Here is a 20,587-nt window from a genome sequence, read left to right as displayed (position 1 = left end):
GGGGGGGGGGTGCCTCCCTCATGCTCAGCACCCACACAGGACCAGCTAGGGGGGGGGGTGCTTCCCCCACGCTCAGCTCCCACACACGACCAGCTAGGGGGGGGGGTGCCTCCCCCACGCTCAGCTCCCACACAGGACCAGCTAGGGGGGGGTGCCTCCCCCACGCTCAGCTCTCACACAGGACAAGCTAGGGGGGGTGCCTCCCCCACGCTCAGCTCCCACACAGGACCAGCTAGGGGGGGGCCTCCCCCACGCTCAGCTCCCACACAGGACCAGCTAGGGGGGGTGCCTCCCCCACGCTCAGCTCCCACACAGGACCAGCTAGGGGGGGTGCCTCCCCCACGCTCAGCTCCCACACAGGACCAGCTAGGGGGGGGGGTGGAGCCTCCCCCACGCTCAGCTCCCACATAGGACCAGCTAGGGGGGGGGGGTGCCTCCCCCACGCTCAGCTCCCACACAGGACCAGCTAGGGGGGGGGGTGGTGCCTCCCCCACCCTCAGCTCCCACACAAGACCAGCTAGGGGGGGGGGGTGCCTCCCCCACGCTCAGCTCCCACACAGGACCAGCTAGGGGGGGTGCCTCCCCCACGCTCAGCTCCCACACAGGACCAGCTAGGGGGGGGGTGGTGCCTCCCCCACGCTCAGCTCCCACACAGGACCAGCTAGGGGGGGGGGGTGCCTCCCCCACGCTCAGCTCCCACACAGGACCAGCTAGGGGGGGTGGTGGTGCCTCCCCCACGCTCAGCTCCCACACAGGACCAGCTAGGGTGGGGTGGTGCCTCCCCCACGCTCAGCTCCCACACAGGACCAGCTAGGGGGGGGGTGGTGCCTCCCCCACGCTCAGCTCCCACACAGGACCAGCTATGGGGGGGGGGTGGTGCCTCCCCCACGCTCAGCTCCCACACAGGACCAGCTAGGGGGGGGGGGGGTGCCTCCCCCACGCTCAGCTCCCACACAGGACCAGCTAGGGGGGGGGTGGTGCCTCCCCCACGCTCAGCTCCCACACAGGACCAGCTAGGGGAGGGGTGGTGCCTCCCCCACGCTCAGCTCCCACACAGGACCAGCTAGGGGGGGGGGGGTGCCTCCCCCACGCTCAGCTCCCACACAGGACCAGCTAGGGGGGGGGGGTGGTGCCTCCCCCACGCTCAGCTCCCACACAGGACCAGCTAGGGGGGGGGGTGCCTCCCCCACGCTCAGCTCCCACACAGGACCAGCTAGGGGGGGGGGTGGTGCCTCCCCCACGCTCAGCTCCCACACAGGACCAGCTAGGAGGGGGGGTGCCTCCCCCACGCTCAGCTCCCACACAGGACCAGCTAGGGGGGGGGGCCTCCCCCACGCTCAGCCCCCACACAGGACCAGCTAGGGGGGGGGGTGCCTCCCGCACGCTCAGCTCCCACACAGGACCAGCTAGGGGGGGGGGGGTGCCTCCCCCAAGCTCAGCTCTCACACAGGACCAGCTAGGGGGGGGGGGTGCCTCCCCCACGCTCAGCTCCCACACAGGACCAGCTAGGGGGGGGAGGGGTGGTGCCTCCCCCACGCTCAGCTCCCACACAGGACCAGCTAGGGGGGGGTGCCTTCCCCACGCTCAGCTCCCACACAGGACCAGCTAGGGGGGGGGTGCCTCCCCCACGCTCAGCTCCCACAAAGGACCAGCTAGGGGGGGTGCCTCCCCCACGCTCAGCTCCCACACAGGACCAGCTAGGGGGGGGGGGTGCCTGCCCCACGCTCAGCTCCCACACACGACCAGCTAGGGGGGGGGTGCCTCCCCCACGCTCAGCTCCCACACAGGACCAGCTTGGGGGGGGGGGGTGCCTGCCCCACGCTCAGCTCCCACACACGACCAGCTAGGGGGGGGGGTGCCTCCCCCACGCTCAGCTCCCACACAGGACCAGCTAGGGGGGGTGCCTCCCCCACGCTCAGCTCCCACACAGGACCAGCTAGGGGGGGGTGCCTCCCCCACGCTCAGCTCCCACACAGGACCAGCTAGGGGGGGGGGTGCCTCCCTCACGCTCAGCTCCCACAAAGGACCAGCTAGGGGGGGGGGGTGCCTCCCCCACGCTCAGCTCCCACACAGGACCAGCTAGGGGGGTGCCTCCCCCACGCTCAGCTCCCACACAGGACCAGCTAGGGGGGGGCCTCCCCCACGCTCAGCTCCCACACAGGACCAGCTAGGGGGGGTGCCTCCCCCACGCTCAGCTCCCACACAGGACCAGCTAGGGGGAGTGCCTCCCCCACGCTCAGCTCCCACACAGGACCAGCTAGGGAGGGGGGTGGAGCCTCCCCCACGCTCAGCTCCCACATAGGACCAGCTAGGGGAGGGTGCCTCCCCCACGCTCAGCCCCCACACTGACCAGCTTGGGGGGGAGGTGGTGCCTCCCCCACGCTCAGCTCCCACACAGGACCAGCTAGGGGGGGGGTGCCTCCCCCACGCTCAGCTCCCACACAGGACCAGCTAGGGGGGGGGGGTGGTGCCTCCCCCACGCTCAGCTCCCACACAGGACCAGCTAGGGGGGGGGGGGGTTCCTCCCCCACGCTCAGCTCCCACACAGGACCAGCTAGGGGGGGGGGGTGGTGCCTCCCCCACGCTCAGCTCCCACACAGGACCAGCTAGGGGGGGGTGGTGCCTCCCCCACGCTCAGCTCCCACACAGGACCAGCTAGGGGGGGGGGGGGTGGTGCCTCCCCCACGCTCAGCTCCCACACAGGACCAGCTAGGGGGGGGGTGCCTCCCCCACGCTCAGCTCCCACACAGGACCAGTTAGGGGGGGGGGTTGGTGCCTCCCCCACGCTCAGCTCCCACACAGGACCAGCTAGGGGGGGGGTGCCTCCCCCACGCTCAGCTCCCACACAGGACCAGCTAGGGGGGGGGGGGGTTGGTGCCTCCCCCACGCTCAGCTCCCACAAAGGACCAGCTAGGGGGGGGTGCCTCTCCCACGCTCAGCTCCCACACAGGACCAGCTAGGGGGGGGGGGGGTGCCTCCCCCACGCTCAGCTCTCACACAGGACCAGCTAGGGGGGGGGTGCCTCCCCCACGCTCAGCTCCCACACAGGACCAGCTAGGGGGGGGGGTGCCTCCCCCACGCTCAGCTCCCACACACGACCAGCTAGGGGGGGGGGTGGTGCCTCCCCCACGCTCAGCTCCCACACGGGACCAGCTAGGAGGGGGGGTGCCTCCCCCACGCTCAGCTCCCACACAGGACCAGCTAGGGGGGGGGGCCTCCCCCACGCTCAGCCCCCACACAGGACCAGCTAAGGGGGGGGGGTGCCTCCCCCACGCTCAGCTCCCACACAGGACCAGCTAGGGGGGGGGGTGCCTCCCCCAAGCTCAGCTCTCACACAGGACCAGCTAGGGGAGGGGTGGTGCCTCCCCCACGCTCAGCTCCCACACAGGACCAGCTAGGGGGGGGGTGGTGCCTCCCCCACGCTCAGCTCCCACACAGGACCAGCTAGGGGGGGGGGTGCCTCCCCCACGCTCAGCTCCCACACAGGACCAGCTAGGGGGGGGGTGCCTGCCCCACGCTCAGCTCCCACACAGGACCAGCTAGGGGGGGGGGTGCCTCCCCCACGCTCAGCTCCCACAAAGGACCAGCTAGGGGGGGGGCCTCAACCACGCTCAGCTCCCACATAGGACCAGCTAGGGGGGGGATGCCTCCCCCACGCTCAGCTCCCACACAGGACCAGCTAGGGGGGGGTGGTGCCTCCCCCACGCTCAGCTCCCACACAAGACCAGCTAGGGGGGGGGTGCCTCCTCCACGCTCAGCTCCCACACAGGACCAGCTAGGGGGGGGTGGTGCCTCCCCCACGCTCAGCTCCCACACAGGACCAGCTAGGGGGGGGGGTGCCTCCCCCACGCTCAGCTCCCACACAGGACCAGCTAGGGGGGGGGGGGTGCCTCCCCCACGCTCAGCTCCCACACAGAACCAGCTAGGGGGGGGGGTTGCCTCCCCCACGCTCAGCTCCCACACAGGACCAGCTAGGGGGGGGGTGCCTCCCCCACGCTCAGCTCCCACACAAGACCAGCTAGGGGGGGGGGGGTGCCTCCCCCACGCTCAGCTCCCACACAGGACCAGCTAGGGGGGGGGGTGGTGCCTCCCCCACGCTCAGCTCCCACACAGGACCAGCTAGGGGGGGGGGTGCCTCCCCCACGCTCAGCTCCCACACAGGACCAGCTAGGGGCGGGGTGCCTCCCCAACGCTCAGCTCCCACACAGGACCAGCTAGGGGGGGGGTGCCTCCCCCACGCTCAGCTCCCACACAGGACCAGCTTGGGGGGGGGTGGTGCCTCCCCCACGCTCAGCTCCCACATAGGACCAGCTAGGGGGGGGGGGTGCCTCCCCCACGCTCAGCTCTCACACACGACCAGCTAGGGGGGGGGCCTCCCCCACGCTCAGCCCCCACACAGGACCAGCTAGGGGGGGGGGTGCCTCCCCCACGCTCAGCTCCCACACAGGACCAGCTAGGGGGGGGGGGGTGGTGCCTCCCCCACGCTCAGCTCCCACACAGGACCAGCTAGGGGGGGGGGTGCCTCCCCCACGCTCAGCTCCCACACAGGACCAGCTAGGGGCGGGGTGCCTCCCCAACGCTCAGCTCCCACACAGGACCAGCTAGGGGGGGGGTGCCTCCCCCACGCTCAGCTCCCACACAGGACCAGCTTGGGGGGGGGTGGTGCCTCCCCCACGCTCAGCTCCCACACAGGACCAGCTAGGGGGGGGGGTGCCTCCCCCACGCTCAGCTCTCACACAGGACCAGCTAGGGGGGGGGCCTCCCCCACGCTCAGCCCCCACACAGGACCAGCTAGGGGGGGGGGGTGCCTCCCCCACGCTCAGCTCCCACACAGGACCAGCTAGGGGGGGGGAGGGTGCCTCCCCCAAGCTCAGCTCTCACACAGGACCAGCTAGGGGAGGGGTGGTGCCTCCCCCACGCTCAGCTCCCACACAGGACCAGCTAGGGGGGGGGGGGTGCCTCCCGAAACGCTCAGCTCCCACACAGGACCAGCTAGGGGGGGGGGTGCCTCCCCCACGCTCAGCTCCCACAAAGGACCAGCTAGGGGGGGGTGCCTCCCCCACGCTCAGCTCCCACACAGGACCAGCTAGGGGGGGGGGGTGCCTCCCCCACGCTCAGCTCCCACACAGGACCAGCTAGGGGGGGGGGTGCCTCCCCCACGCTCAGCTCCCACACAGGACCAGCTAGGGGGGGGGGGTGGTGCCTCCCCCACGCTCAGCTCCCACACAGGACCAGCTAGGGGGGGGTGGTGCCTCCCCCACGCTCAGCTCCCACACAGGACCAGCTAGGGGGGGGGGGTGGTGCCTCCCCCACGCTCAGCTCCCACACAGGACCAGCTAGGGGGGGGGTGCCTCCCCCACGCTCAGCTCCCACACAGGACCAGCTAGGGGGGGGGGTTGGTGCCTCCCCCACGCTCAGCTCCCACACAGGACCAGCTACGGGGGGGGGGTGCCTCCCCCACGCTCAGCTCCCACACAGGACCAGCTAGGGGGGGGGGGGTTGGTGCCTCCCCCACGCTCAGCTCCCACAAAGGACCAGCTTGGGGGGGGTGCCTCTCCCACGCTCAGCTCCCACACAGGACCAGCTAGGGGGGGGGGGTGCCTCCCCCACGCTCAGCTCTCACACAGGACCAGCTAGGGGGGGGGGTGCCTCCCCCACGCTCAGCTCCCACACAGGACCAGCTAGGGGGGGGGGGTGCCTCCCCCACGCTCAGCTCCCACACACGACCAGCTAGGGGGGGGGGGTGGTGCCTCCCCCACGCTCAGCTCCCACACGGGACCAGCTAGGAGGGGGGGTGCCTCCCCCACGCTCAGCTCCCACACAGGACCAGCTAGGGGGGGGGGCCTCCCCCACGCTCAGCCCCCACACAGGACCAGCTAGGGGGGGGGGGTGCCTCCCCCACGCTCAGCTCCCACACAGGACCAGCTAGGGGGGGGGGGTGCCTCCCCCAAGCTCAGCTCTCACACAGGACCAGCTAGGGGAGGGGTGGTGCCTCCCCCACGCTCAGCTCCCACACAGGACCAGCTAGGGGGGGGTGGTGCCTCCCCCACGCTCAGCTCCCACACAGGACCAGCTAGGGGGGGGGGTGCCTCCCCCACGCTCAGCTCCCACACAGGACCAGCTAGGGGGGGGGGGGTGCCTGCCCCACGCTCAGCTCCCACACAGGACCAGCTAGGGGGGGGGGGGTGCCTCCCCCACGCTCAGCTCCCACAAAGGACCAGCTAGGGGGGGGCCTCAACCACGCTCAGCTCCCACATAGGACCAGCTAGGGGGGGGATGCCTCCCCCACGCTCAGCTCCCACACAGGACCAGCTAGGGGGGGGTGGTGCCTCCCCCACGCTCAGCTCCCACACAAGACCAGCTAGGGGGGGGGGGTGCCTCCTCCACGCTCAGCTCCCACACAGGACCAGCTAGGGGGGGGGTGGTGCCTCCCCCACGCTCAGCTCCCACACAGGACCAGCTAGGGGGGGGGGTGCCTCCCCCACGCTCAGCTCCCACACAGGACCAGCAAGGGGGGGGGTGCCTCCCCCACGCTCAGCTCCCACACAGAACCAGCTAGGGGGGGGGGTTGCCTCCCCCACGCTCAGCTCCCACACAGGACCAGCTAGGGGGGGGGTGCCTCCCCCACGCTCAGCTCCCACACAAGACCAGCTAGGGGGGGGGGGTGCCTCCCCCACGCTCAGCTCCCACACAGGACCAGCTAGGGGGGGGTGGGGTGGTGCCTCCCCCACGCTCAGCTCCCACACAGGACCAGCTAGGGGGGGGGGTGCCTCCCCCACGCTCAGCTCCCACACAGGACCAGCTAGGGGCGGGGTGCCTCCCCAACGCTCAGCTCCCACACAGGACCAGCTAGGGGGGGGGTGCCTCCCCCACGCTCAGCTCCCACACAGGACCAGCTTGGGGGGGGGGTGGTGCCTCCCCCACGCTCAGCTCCCACACAGGACCAGCTAGGGGGGGGGGTGCCTCCCCCACGCTCAGCTCTCACACACGACCAGCTAGGGGGGGGGGCCTCCCCCACGCTCAGCCCCCACACAGGACCAGCTAGGGGGGGGGTGCCTCCCCCACGCTCAGCTCCCACACAGGACCAGCTAGGGGGGGGGGTGGTGCCTCCCCCACGCTCAGCTCCCACACAGGACCAGCTAGGGGGGGGGGGGTGCCTCCCCCACGCTCAGCTCCCACACAGGACCAGCTAGGGGCGGGGTGCCTCCCCAACGCTCAGCTCCCACACAGGACCAGCTAGAGGGGGGGTGCCTCCCCCACGCTCAGCTCCCACACAGGACCAGCTTGGGGGGGGGTGGTGCCTCCCCCACGCTCAGCTCCCACACAGGACCAGCTAGGGGGGGGGGTGCCTCCCCCACGCTCAGCTCTCACACAGGACCAGCTAGGGGGGGGGCCTCCCCCACGCTCAGCCCCCACACAGGACCAGCTAGGGGGGGGGTGCCTCCCCCACGCTCAGCTCCCACACAGGACCAGCTAGGGGGGGGGAGGGTGCCTCCCCCAAGCTCAGCTCTCACACAGGACCAGCTAGGGGAGGGGTGGTGCCTCCCCCACGCTCAGCTCCCACACAGGACCAGCTAGGGGGGGGGGGGTGCCTCCCAAACGCTCAGCTCCCACACAGGACCAGCTAGGGGGGGGTGCCTCCCCCACGCTCAGCTCCCACAAAGGACCAGCTAGGGGGGGGGGTGCCTCCCCCACGCTCAGCTCCCACACAGGACCAGCTAGGGGGGGGGGTGCCTCCCCCACGCTCAGCTCCCACACAGGACCAGCTAGGGGGGGGGGTGCCTCCCCCACGCTCAGCTCCCACAAAGGACCAGCTAGGGGGGGGGGGTGCCTGCCCCACGCTCAGCTCCCACACAGGACCAGCTAGGGGGGGGGGTGCCTCCCCCACGCTCAGCTCCCACACAGGACTAGCTAGGGGGGGGGTGCCTCCCCCACGCTCAGCTCCCACAAAGGACCAGCTAGGGGGGGGGGTGCCTCAACCACGCTCAGCTCCCACATAGGACCAGCTAGGGGGGGTGCCTCCCCCACGCTCAGCTCCCACACAGGACCAGCTAGGGGGGGGGTGGTGCCTCCCCCACGCTTAGCTCCCACACAAGACCAGCTAGGGGGGGGGGTGCCTCCCCCACGCTCAGCTCCCACACAGGACCAGCTAGGGGGGGGGGTGGTGCCTCCCCCACGCTCAGCTCCCACACAGGAGCAGCTAGGGGGGGGGGGGTGCCTCCCCCACGCTCAGCTCCCACACAAGACCAGCTAGGGGGGGGGTGCCTCCCCCACGCTCAGCTCCCACACAGGACCAGCTAGGGGGGGGGGTGCCTCCCCCACGCTCACCTCCCACACAGGACCAGCTAGGGGGGGGGGTGCCTCCCCCACGCTCAGCTCCCACGCAGGACCAGCTAGGGGGGGTGGTGCCTCCCCCACGCTCACCTCCCACATAGGACCAGCTAGGGGGGTGGTGCCTCCCCCACGCTCAGCTCCCACACAGGACCAGCTAGGGGGGGGGGGTGCCTCCCCCACGCTCACCTCCCACATAGGACCAGCTAGGGGGGTGGTGCCTCCCCCACGCTCAGCTCCCACACAGGACCAGCTAGGGGGGGGGTGCCTTCCCCACGCTCAGCTCCCACACAGGACCAGCTAGGGGGGGGGGTGCCTCCCCCACGCTCACCTCCCACACAGGACCAGCTAGGGGGGGGGGGTGCCTCCCCCACGCTCAGCTCCCACACAGGACCAGCTAGGGGGGTGGGGTGGTGCCTACCCCACGCTCAGCTCCCACACAGGACCAGCTAGGGGGGGGGGGGGTGCCTCCCCCACGCTCAGCTCCCACGCAGGACCAGCTAGGGGGGGGGGTGCCTCCCCCACGCTCAGCTCCCACGCAGGACCAGCTAGGGGGGGGGGTGGTGCCTCCCCCACGCTCAGCTCCCACACAGGACCAGCTAGGGGGGGGGGGGGTGCCTCCCCCACGCTCAGCTCCCACGCAGGACCAGCTAGGGGGGGGTGGTGCCTCCCCCACGCTCAGCTCCCACACAGGACCAGCTAGGGGGGGGGGGGTGCCTCCCCCACGCTCAGCTCCCACGCAGGCCCATCTAGGGGGGGTGCCTCCCCCACGCTCAGCTCCCACACAGGACCAGCTAGGGGGGGGGGGGCTGCCTCTCACACACCTGTGCTTGCAACAGTCACATGTTGCACACATGTGAGCCGCCCTTGCAGGAGCCAGAACTGTCAGGTGTGCACACATGTGAGCCGCCCTTGCAGGAGCCAGAACTGTCAGGTGTGCACACATGTGAGCCGCCCTTGCAGGAGCCAGAACTGTCAGGTGTGCACACATGTGAGCCACCCTTGCAGGAGCCAGAACTGTCAGGTGTGCACCAGTTGCCTAGAGCGGCAGACCTCACATCCCCAGCTAGAGCAGCATACCTCACATCCCCAGCTAGAGCAACAGACCTCACATCCCCAGCTAGAGCGGCAGACCTCACATCCCCAGCTAGAGCAGCAGACCTCACATCCCCAGCTAGAGCGGCAGACCTCACATCCACAGCTAGAGCGGCAGACCTCACATCCCCAGCTAGAGCGGCAGACCTCACATCCCCAGCTAGAGCGGCAGACCTCACATCCCCAGCTAGAGCAGCAGACCTCACATCCCCAGCTAGAGCAGCAGACCTCACATCCCCAGCTAGAGCAGCAGACCTCACATCCCCAGCTACAGCAGCAGACCTCACATCCCCAGCTAGAGCAGCAGACCTCACATCCCCAGCTAGAGCAGCAGACCTCACATCCCCAGCTAGAGTAGCAGACCTCACATCCCCAGCTAGAGCAGCAGACCTTACATCCCCAGCTAGAGCAGCAGACCTCACATCCCCAGCTAGAGCAGCAGACCTCACATCCCCAGCTAGAGCAGCAGACCTCACATCCCCAGCTAGAGCAGCAGACCTCACATCCCCAGCTAGAGCAGCAGACTTCACATCCCCAGCTAGAGCAGCAGACCTCACATCCCCAGCTAGAGCAGCAGACCTCACATCCCCAGCTAGAGCAGCAGACCTCACATCCCCAGCTAGAGCAGCAGACCTCACATCCCCAGCTAGAGCAGCAGACCTCACATCCCCAGCTAGAGCAGCAGACCTCACATCCCCAGCTAGAGCAGCAGACCTCACATCCCCAGCTAGAGCAGCAGACCTCACATCCCCAGCTAGAGCAGCAGACCTCACATCCCCAGCTAGAGCAGCAGACCTCACATCCCCAGCTAGAGCAGCAGACCTCACATCCCCAGCTAGAGCAGCAGACCTCACATCCCCAGCTAGAGCAGCAGACCTCACGTCCCCAGCTAGAGCAGCAGACCTCACATCCCCAGCTAGAGCAGCAGACCTCACATCCCCAGCTAGAGCAGCAGACCTCACATCCCCAGCTAGAGCAGCAGACCTCACATCCCCAGCTAGAGCAGCAGACCTCACATCCCCAGCTAGAGCAGCAGACCTCACATCCGCAGCTAGAGCAGCAGACCTCACATCCCCAGCTAGAGCAGCAGACCTCACGTCCCCAGCTAGAGCAGCAGACCTCACATCCCCAGCTAGAGCAGCAGACCTCACATCCCCAGCTAGAGCAGCAGACCTCACATCCCCAGCTAGAGCGGCAGACCTCACATCCCCAGCCTGAGCGGCAGACCTCACATCCCCAGCTACAGCAGCAGACCTCACATCCCCAGCTAGAGCAGCAGACCTCACATCCCCAGCTAGAGCAGCAGACCTCACATCCCCAGCTAGAGCAGCAGACCTCACATCCCCAGCTAGAGCGGCAGACCTCACATCCCCAGCCTGAGCGGCAGACCTCACATCCCCAGCTCCAGCAGCAGACCTCACATCCCCAGCTAGAGCAGCAGACCTCACATCCCCAGTATTGTCTGGGGAGTTGCGAGGTACGCGCACGATGCTCGTACGTGCACCACGTACTGAGGCAGGGCGAGGGAGCACCTAAATTATTGGGATCGTCTCAAAGCCCTCCAAATGTACTCACTAGAAAGAAGACGAGAGAGATATCAAATAATATACACCTGGAAGATACTGGAGGGCCAAGTACCAAATCTACACAGTAAAATAACAACGTACTGGAGTGAACGATATGGAAGAAAATGTAGAATAGAACCAATGAAGAGCAGAGGTGCCATAGGCACAATCAGAGAACACTGTATAAACATCAGAGGTCCGCGGTTGTTCAACGTCCTCCCAGCAAGCATAAGAAATATTGCCGGAACAACCGTGGACATTTTCAAGAGGAAACTAGATTTATTCCTCCAAGGAGTGCCGGACCAACCGGGCTGTGGTGGGTATGTGGGCCTGCGGGCCGCTCCAAGCAACAGCCTGGTGGACCAAACTCTCACAAGTCGAGCCTGGCCTCGGGCCGGGCTTGGGGAGTAGAAGAACTCCCAGAACCCCATCAACCAGGTATCAACCAGGTATCAACGACGTGCCAAGGACAGGAAGTTACACCATGCAGGTAGTCAGCAGCCGGCGGACGTGACTAACCTCCTCCCACACGTCACCTCACACACCACAGTCTCTGCCACACAACTTGACAACACAGCCTCACTCACTCAAGTATATTGTTAACTTCTTCCCACACTCCCCGCCTTACCCTTGTCATCTTCATAAGTTAATTATTAATTTTGTCATGTGGGGCGAGTTTATTGGTCAGCGCCACTCATCCTGTGAGTGGACACACCGCCATAGTGACAGTATTGGGCAGCGTCACTCATCCTGTGAGTGGACACACCGCCATAGTGACAGTATTGGGCAGCGTCACTCATCCTGTGAGTGGACACACCGCCATAGTGACAGTATTGGGCAGCGCCACTCATCCTGTGAGTGGACACACCGCCATAGTGACAGTATTGGTCAGCGTCACTCATCCTGTGAGTGGACACACCGCCATAGTGACAGTATTGGGCAGCGCCACTCATCCTGTGAGTGGACACACCGCCATAGTGACAGTATTGGACAGCGTCACACATCCTGTGAGTGGACACACCGCCATAGTGACAGTATTGGGCAGCGCCACTCATCCTGTGAGTGGACACACCGCCATAGTGACAGTATTGGGCAGCGTCACTCATCCTGTGAGTGGACACACCGCCATAGTGACAGTACTGGGCAGCGCTACTCATCCTGTGAGTGGACACACCGCCATAGTGACAGTATTGGGCAGCGCCACTCATCCTGTGAGTGGACACACCGCCATAGTGACAGTATTGGGCAGCGCCACTCATCCTGTGAGTGGACACACCGCCATAGTGACAGTATTGGGCAGCGCCAGTCATCCTGGGAGAGGACAAACCCGCTGGGTTGTTCATCTTGTCACTTGTACACAGGCACAGCTGGGACTTGCTTAATTGTCCCAAGTTAACAGCTTATCAAGCAAGAAGATTAACATCTGTCAACCCTTAAAATCTTACGTTATCTTGCGGGTGCAAAATGGGGAAATCATTTTAGGAGCAGTATCAATATTTCACAAATAGTGTTTTCTTAACTTAAACAATGTGGGGTTTATTATTCTACACATATTTCTAATGTCTCTTAGATGTTCACATTCTCTCAGGTAGTGGTCAAGGCGGTGTCCATCACTCTCATCACAAATGCAGCAACTCCGCTGCTCAGCTGTTGTTTCCATTTCAAATCTCTATTGATATTTGTATTAAAAACAGATTCTCGCTATTACCGATTCTCTCCCGCGGCCACATCCTCTTCGTTCTTCTATAATGATTGGGATTGCCAGCTGCAACTATGTTGTACTATCATACAGATTCGCTGATTTGTGCTTCTATCCTCCTTTCCTCAGTTACCTTGGCACGGTGATGTTGCCTGACAATACCCAGGGTCATTGGGCTTCGGTATGGGAAGAATTATTGCGTATTTCCATTATGTGGGCAACACTCCACTTAGGAATGACTTGTTAAACAGGTGGAATAGTGGATTCCCAGACACTTCACACAGTGCATTGAGTATGTCGTAGGTGACGCCATCTTCACCAGGTGCTGTACTTTTACCCTTTTTCATAGCCCCCCTTACCCCCTGGGCTGTGGTTGGTTCCCCTTATTCGTCATCACTAGATTGTGCTCTTGCTATCCTAATTCTTCTGTCATCATGTCGCAGGAGCTGTTCCTTGCTGATTTCTGCAGTGAGGGAGGAGGAGGATGCTGCATCACTCCACTTGTGAATTAGTTCCTCAGCCTTACCCTTGGGGTCTTTGTGAGCCGCAGGCCGGGCTCTGCCCCCATTAGCTATCTGAATTTTTGCCCACACTTGTCTTGCAGATGTTTTTCTTCCAATGGAGATAGTAAAGTTAAGCCATTGTCTTTCCTGCTCTTTAATCTTCTCTTCTCTGGCAACTTAACACACAGTTTTAAACAGCTCTTGGTTGCTTCCAGTGAGATATCTCAGATACTCTCTACTCATGTCTCTTACATTTGCATTGAGCATCTTTATGTAATCGTCCTCATATCATTGTATTTTCTTACTCTGAGGGTTACTTCGCCCAGTCGTACTGCTCGGAACTCTGAGACAGCTCTCAATTTGGTTATTAAGGTCATCAACAAGTGTATCAATATCTCCTGGGATTTGGCATTCCGTGAACCAGTCACTCATCTTGTTTATGAAGTGCGGCCTCATATCCGGTCCTAGTGATAACCTTTTTCTTTTATTTGTCTCTATCGTTCTCTTGCTCATGTCGTTGGTGGTAATCAGTGCCCAGTGGTCACTGGGTGAAACAGAGTGATAGTTTCCGTCCATTGACATTGGGCTGATGGCAGTTGGCACCAAAGTGTGGGTGTCTGGCATTAAGGTCACCGACCAGCAGGGTAGGTTCTTCATGAACAAATTTAGGCAGTGTGTCAAGGTCAAGTTTAGTCTGTGGCACATATAGGTTGATCATATGAAGGGAATTATTGTTTAAGTGAAGGGTTACCCCCCAATGATTCATACTCATCCCCCATGTGCAGGTCATCAATAATCTGTGCGGGAATGTTGTTGTTTACAAAAGTGATGAGACCCCGTTTTCTTCCCCAGAGGGCAGGGAGAACTTGCGATAACCGCTGAATCTTTGGTTGAAGTCATCACCCACCAGCGTCTCCTGTAGCACTATGACGTCAGTTTGGTGTTCACGGACGTACTGTATGATGTCATTAAATCTATTCCGAACTCCATTGCAGTTCCATTGTAGTGTAATGATCTGGGGCTCAGATCATTGGTTCTCCCTTCTCCCCTCTTTTCCCTCTCCCTCTCCCCTCCTTCCTTCTCCCCTCCTTTCCTTCTCCCTCTCCCCTCCTTCCTTCTCCCCTCCCCTTGGCCGTCATTCGTCTCCTCTCCTCTTCCCCCCCCCCCCTGTCGCCCATTTGTCAGGGTCAAGAGGTTGACCTGAGGGTAGGGTGGTCGTGGATACCTTCGCTTCTCCCACTCAACTTCCCCTCTCTTTCTCTCTCATTCCCTCTCTTTCCCTCTCAGCAGCGGCCTTCCCCATACCAGGCAGAGTCAAATGTCCCTACTCCTATCTTAGAGGAGACAGGCTTGAACATAAATTATCAGTTTTGTAAACATTGCTCGCAGGTGCCTGGGCTCCGTAGACGCGCCTTGTCTTCCTTCTCTTTAGCTGGAGAGAGCTGACTCAATCTTCAGGAATTCATGTAGCTTTCCACGACAGATCAGTGAAGGTGATTGGCCTGAGATAAGGGCCAAGTCCTTATTGGCCCTAGAGAGCCAGACCTCAGGCCTACGTGTTAAATGGTTGGCCATTGCCAAAATAATGGGTGGAGCCCTGGGGCTGTATTAGATGGTGGGAGGAGTAATCCTTCCCAGCAATAAGTTGGAAAAACTAAATTTCATCAGTGTGTCTTGGGAGTGTATTAGGAACAGGGCCGCAAGCCCGTATCCTCGGGGCTGAGGGCAGCCATCAACATCGTGGCCGTAGTGCGGGTATTTAAGGTATAGTAGCACTTGAGTTTTGTGTCCTCGGTAAATATCCATTGTGCCTCTAGGGAAATAGAATAGGGTATATGTTCAAATTGTCTTAATTTACATGTTTCATAAAATAAATTGTATAGCTTGTCCAGTGGTATTCACTTAACTCCCCTTTTATATATTTTGCTACTTTGTCATTTTTAGGTGTTGTATTGGAAGCCCCCCCAGGTTCTCCTAACAATTAATAGATACTAAAGTTGCCCTTGGATTCAAATAAGTAACGTAAATTACACAAACTAATTTTTCCAAAATTTATTACTGTAATTCATATTACCCGGAGTCCCATGGTTACTGATTCCTTGCCTTCCTGGGGGGATTGGTGATCGACACATTCAGGTATGGATGGTCGGGAAGGTGGTGGCAGTGTAAATGTGTTTTGTTATTGTTTTTTTTAACTAATAACCCTTGTCCTTGGTGTATCTTCCTCATTTAATATTCCTCTTACATACGTGGCAGTTCAGTGAGGGGTCATACTGGACTGTAACAGTGTTAAGCTGGGGTATTGAGTGGAGAGAGACAGAGATGTACAACAGAGAGCGTATATTACGATCATGAGAGATCACAAGATAACAGGATTAATACTGGGGAACATTGGGTTATTACAATAGAGGCCGCGGTTATTACCACAGGGTAAGCGGTCGTTACAATGGTAGCAGCGGTGTTTCAATAATTTCTTGACGATTATTGAAGCCTCACGCGCCTGTCCGTTCGGTTATGTTATGTGGTGAGGGTGCAGCCGGGGCCCATGAGATAGAGTCGACGGTAATCCTATGTGGTGCGATTCGCATAGAGTAGGCGATTCTAGGGTCGTGCGGGGCTGGGAAGTTTAATTATATACAGTAAGCGTATGCGCTAATCAGACAGTTTAGCGTGGAGGCCGCCTTGGGTAGTTGGAAAGGGTATTATTTTTCTCGACCCTCTGCAACTACGGACAAGGGTGCTGCGTGGTGGTTTTCGCAGCAACAATTCTAGGTGTCGAATTGTCGGGGCGGGGAAGTATTAGGACGCTAATTATTATCCCTGAGGGCGTTGTAGGCGACCCAATCGCTAGATTTTTACGGTACAGCCATGAAGGTACCAAGAGTTCACTGAGGGATGGCCTAGTAGATTCTCTAGCAACGGAATAACGGTGGTGTCGGACAGTTAGATCCGTCGGTTGTTCCGCTATCTAGTCTAACCGTTGACCGCGAAGGACAGGATTATTTGGTACTGTCGGCATCTAGGTGGATGTGGTTACCTAGGCTTGGAGAAGCGACAGGGCGGGCCGGGACGGGACGGTTATAGGTTAAATCGAGATTTCCTTAAGTACTAAATTAAGTTCCCTGTATATTAAGTTCCCTTTCAGGTTAAGTATCCCTTCGGTAGTTAAGTGTTCCCCCTTGGTTACCTAATTCTCAGATATAAGTGTTATTATCTTTCTAAGTAATTGTTTTACATGTTTAAGTCTGGATTTTGTTTTCGTATTGTGCAGTATTAATTCTTTGAGAGAATTACTAAAAGGTGAGTGGTTTACTGTTTTCAAGTGAAGTGCGGTGCATAAAGTGATGTCATTGAAAGAATTGAAATCAGTGAAATCGTGGAAAATTTTTGCGATGACATTTTTCAAAGTCGCTTGGAAAATCTCAATATCGGAAAAAATTCTAGTTTTGTGCCTGGCCATACGATCATCGGGTCGTCAGTGTTAATTCAAGTGTGCGATTAAAGTGATCCGAGTGCGAACTTTGAGAGACCAAAAGTCGAATTTTGGTCATTTAAGCGAATTAACGTTGGGACTGAATTTTCTAGCGGTTTTACTCAGCGCCCAGTGTGACAGCGCTCAGTAATTGTTTGCGCTCAATTAAGTGTCTCGCGAGTGGTATATTTAGTTCAAGTGATAAGCGAACTACACGTCGGTATTTAATTTATAATTTTGAGAAAAGAAATACTTGGTTAATTAAGAATTAGTGCGCAGACTACTTTCTGAGGATTCGGCTTCGTGACAGTGAGCGCGCCTTTAATTTTTGTATACTTACCAACGTGTCCAAGTGGTTAGCGAGTGTTATATTCCGTTAAAGTAACAAGTCAACTACGCGCCAGTATTTAAATTATAATTTTGGGAAATTAATTACTAATTTTTACTTAAGGTTCAGCGCGACTCTGTAGCCGTGAGCGTCGCAGTTATCAGTGTATATTTCTCAGTATTGTACAACGCGACCGGCGGTGAACAAGTGTATGCTATGTAAACATCGAGTTCATACAGTAACGTAAATAATTAATTTAACATTAATTTGGTTTAACTAATAATACTTATAATTATATCCGAGCGCCGTTGTTAGCGTCGGGCGTTACGGGGTTAAAAATAATTGTTGAAGATATAACAACAATATAACGCAATGAAGACATTGCGCCAGTGTTAAATTAACGATAACGTCGTTCATTCTTAGTGCGCCTAAGATTTTCAAGAAAAATTTAGGAAATTCAGTTAACGTAAAGTGTTGTAATTATTGTGCGCTGGTAAAAAAGACTTTGATTATTTTCGATAAATAAAAACAGAGTGGAAACTAAATTAATTACAGTAAATTCAGTGTAGTCCCTTTCGCGTAAATATTACTTGTATAATTTCAGTATATTTTGTTAAAGAATGCGGTAATTATAAATTTTCTAAGATTTATATTGGATTTGCATTTACAGACAAGAAAGTCGTACTGTAATTCTTTTTATATTTGCGTTACCAGTCCACTTCGAGTGTCTAATAAATATAGTGGAAATTAATTACATTTTTTTCAAGTTTATTCTAGTAGTCCGATCATTTAATAATTAACGTAACCTTTTTATGTAGATTATAAGTGCGCATATATAGTTTGTTCAACATCGTATACAGTGTTTGTTTCACAAGTGATGATTGGTAGTCGATGCCGGCTGCGTATTTCCATCTGTCCGCATATAAATTTTACGAATGAGAGAAGAGGATAATATGACTAAAGAAATTCATTCATTGGTGTAGCGTAGTCAGCGAGACACTGACACCGACAGCTGTCATCGTCTGTCAACAAGCTTCGGTAATTTATGGTTTTCACTGGGGCTGTGGAACGCGGTGACCGACGTGAATGAAGAGTAGTTCCGGTCTAGATGTTCAAGAGGTTTAACATAAAAGGTTAGAGATTATTGAGCGAGTGATTAGTTGTTGAGATCGGGGTTTTGTTAAAATTTTCACCGCAATCGCTTGTCGGGATCAGAACTTTGCCTGTTTTCCCCAGGTAGGGTTAGGTTGCGAGGTTTAGCGAGAATATGTCGTGTGATAAGCACATGAAGCTCAGGAGTAAAGGTATGGTAGACGACGAGGCTACCGGGGGAGCACCATCGACAGACCCTCCCCTGGTGAGGGCAGTACAGACGTTAGCCCTTGCGGAGGGACCCCAAGCGAACCCCACGGGGGGTGTAACGGATCCGGGTGCTCAAGGGGCGGCAGCCCTGGACGAAAGCAGGATTTCATTGGGGGGCTCTGGCTCAGCGGACATCACGATGATTGGTGAGGCGATAGGGGGTGATGGGGTTGTAGACCCCACTATTAGAACATCCACACCAGTTGAACAAGGAGTTCCCGGGGATGATGCCATTGCGGGTTCTCAAGGTCTGACGATCCCTGGGCTTATGAACGTACACACACCACCCCCACAACCTCAACAATTACAACAGGTACAACCCGATGCACAACAACAAGCCATACAGATGCTACTACAGTTAATACAGGGGCAAAACGGATCACAACAACAAATACAACAGGGTGCACAACAACAGCAGGTACAACAGGTTGCTCAACAACAACAAATACAACAGGTTGCTCAACAACAGGTACAACAGGTTGCACAACAACACCAGGTACAACAGGTTGCACAACAACAACAGGTACATCAGGTAGCACAACAACAACAAGTACACCAGGTTGCACAACAACAACCACAGGTACAACAGGTTGCTCAACAACAACAGGTACAACAGGTTGCACAACAACAACAGGTACAACAGGTCGCTCAACAACAACAGGTACAACAGGTTGCACAACAACATCAGGTACAACAGGTTGCACAACAACACCAGGTACAACAGGCACAACAGTTTGCACCACAACATCAGGTAGCACAACAACAACACCAGGTACAACAGGCACAACAGTTTGCACCACAACATCAGGTACATCAGGTAGCACAACAACAACACCAGGTACAACAGGTTGCTCAACAACAACAGGTTGCACAACAACATCAGGTACAACAGGTTGCACAACAACATCAGGTACAACAGGTTGCTCAACAACAACAGGCACAACAGTTTGCACCACAACAACAGGTACATCAGGTAGCACAACAACAACAACAGGTACAACAGGTTGCACAACAACAACAGGTACAACAGGTTGCTCAACAACACCAGGTACAACAGGTTGCTCAACAACAACAGGTACAACAGGCACAACAGTTTGCACCACAACATCAGGTACATCAGGTAGCACAACAACAACAACAAGTACACCAGGTTGCACAACAACAACCACAGGTACTACAGATGCTGCTACAGTTACTACAAGGTCAGAACGGTTCACAACCCTCACACAATCAACAACAGGGTCAACAACCACCTTATCAGAGTAGTGCCTCAAATAGTTACTCACCTGGGGTAGCCCCTTGGTCACTGGGAAATCCCTCCTCACCCCCCTCCCAACCCCTATCCCCATCCTACACCCAACCCCTCATAGTTCCTTCCCCCCCTGGTCAGGCACCCCCTTACATTCCCAGTACTCCATCCTATAGACCGGGACTTGTGGCGTCACTCCCGAAGTTGTCGTTACCAAGGTTAAATTGTGCGGAACTCCCATCGAATAAAGTGGAATGCAACCGTTGTGTGGAAAATTGGTTGTGGGAGATGGATTCTGTGTTAGCCGCGGCTCCTGACGATGAAACTAAAATTAATCTGGCCACTGGGGCATGTGTGGGTCGCGACGGGCCCCTGAGGAAGTCTGAGGAATTCAGGCATTTGGTGACGTGGCCACAATTTGTGCAGGCCATCAAGGACCGATTTAAGGCGAAAATTACTAAAGAGGAGGCTCGTCGCTACTTAACGTCATTGCAGAGGGATAAAGGTACTCAATTAAAAGATTTTGGTGCCTTCCTTAGGACCAGGATAGGCGATCTCACTCAGGAGTTGGGTTACGATGCGCAGCAGGAGGAACGGTTTGCAAAGCAGCTATTTTGTAAGGCCTTGCCCGCTCATATCGGTCCATACCTCGCTACGGACACGGCTTCCCTGAGTTTTAGGGAACTCGTATAATACGCCGAAGACCATATAGATGAGGACTTGGATGCGGAGGAGGCGCGGACGTCGCCATATGTCAATGCGGTGAGCAGGAAGGTAGAGAGCGGACAAGGGGGCAATAGGTCAGGACCCCCCAGACGAAAGCGGCGGGCAGTGGTCGCACGCAACAACCCCCACGGAATGACTGGTGGGACTCGCGTACTTGTTTTAATTGTGGGAAAAGAGGCCACGTAAAAGCGAGATGCCGGAAGGGGAGAACAGAATCATGAGAGAATCCCGCCTCGGGTGGTGGCAGACCTACGTTT

The sequence above is a fragment of the Procambarus clarkii genome, chromosome 49 (assembly GCF_040958095.1).
Source record: "Procambarus clarkii isolate CNS0578487 chromosome 49, FALCON_Pclarkii_2.0, whole genome shotgun sequence".
Lineage (NCBI taxonomy): Eukaryota > Metazoa > Arthropoda > Malacostraca > Decapoda > Cambaridae > Procambarus > Procambarus clarkii.
This window is presented reverse-complemented; position numbering follows the sequence as displayed.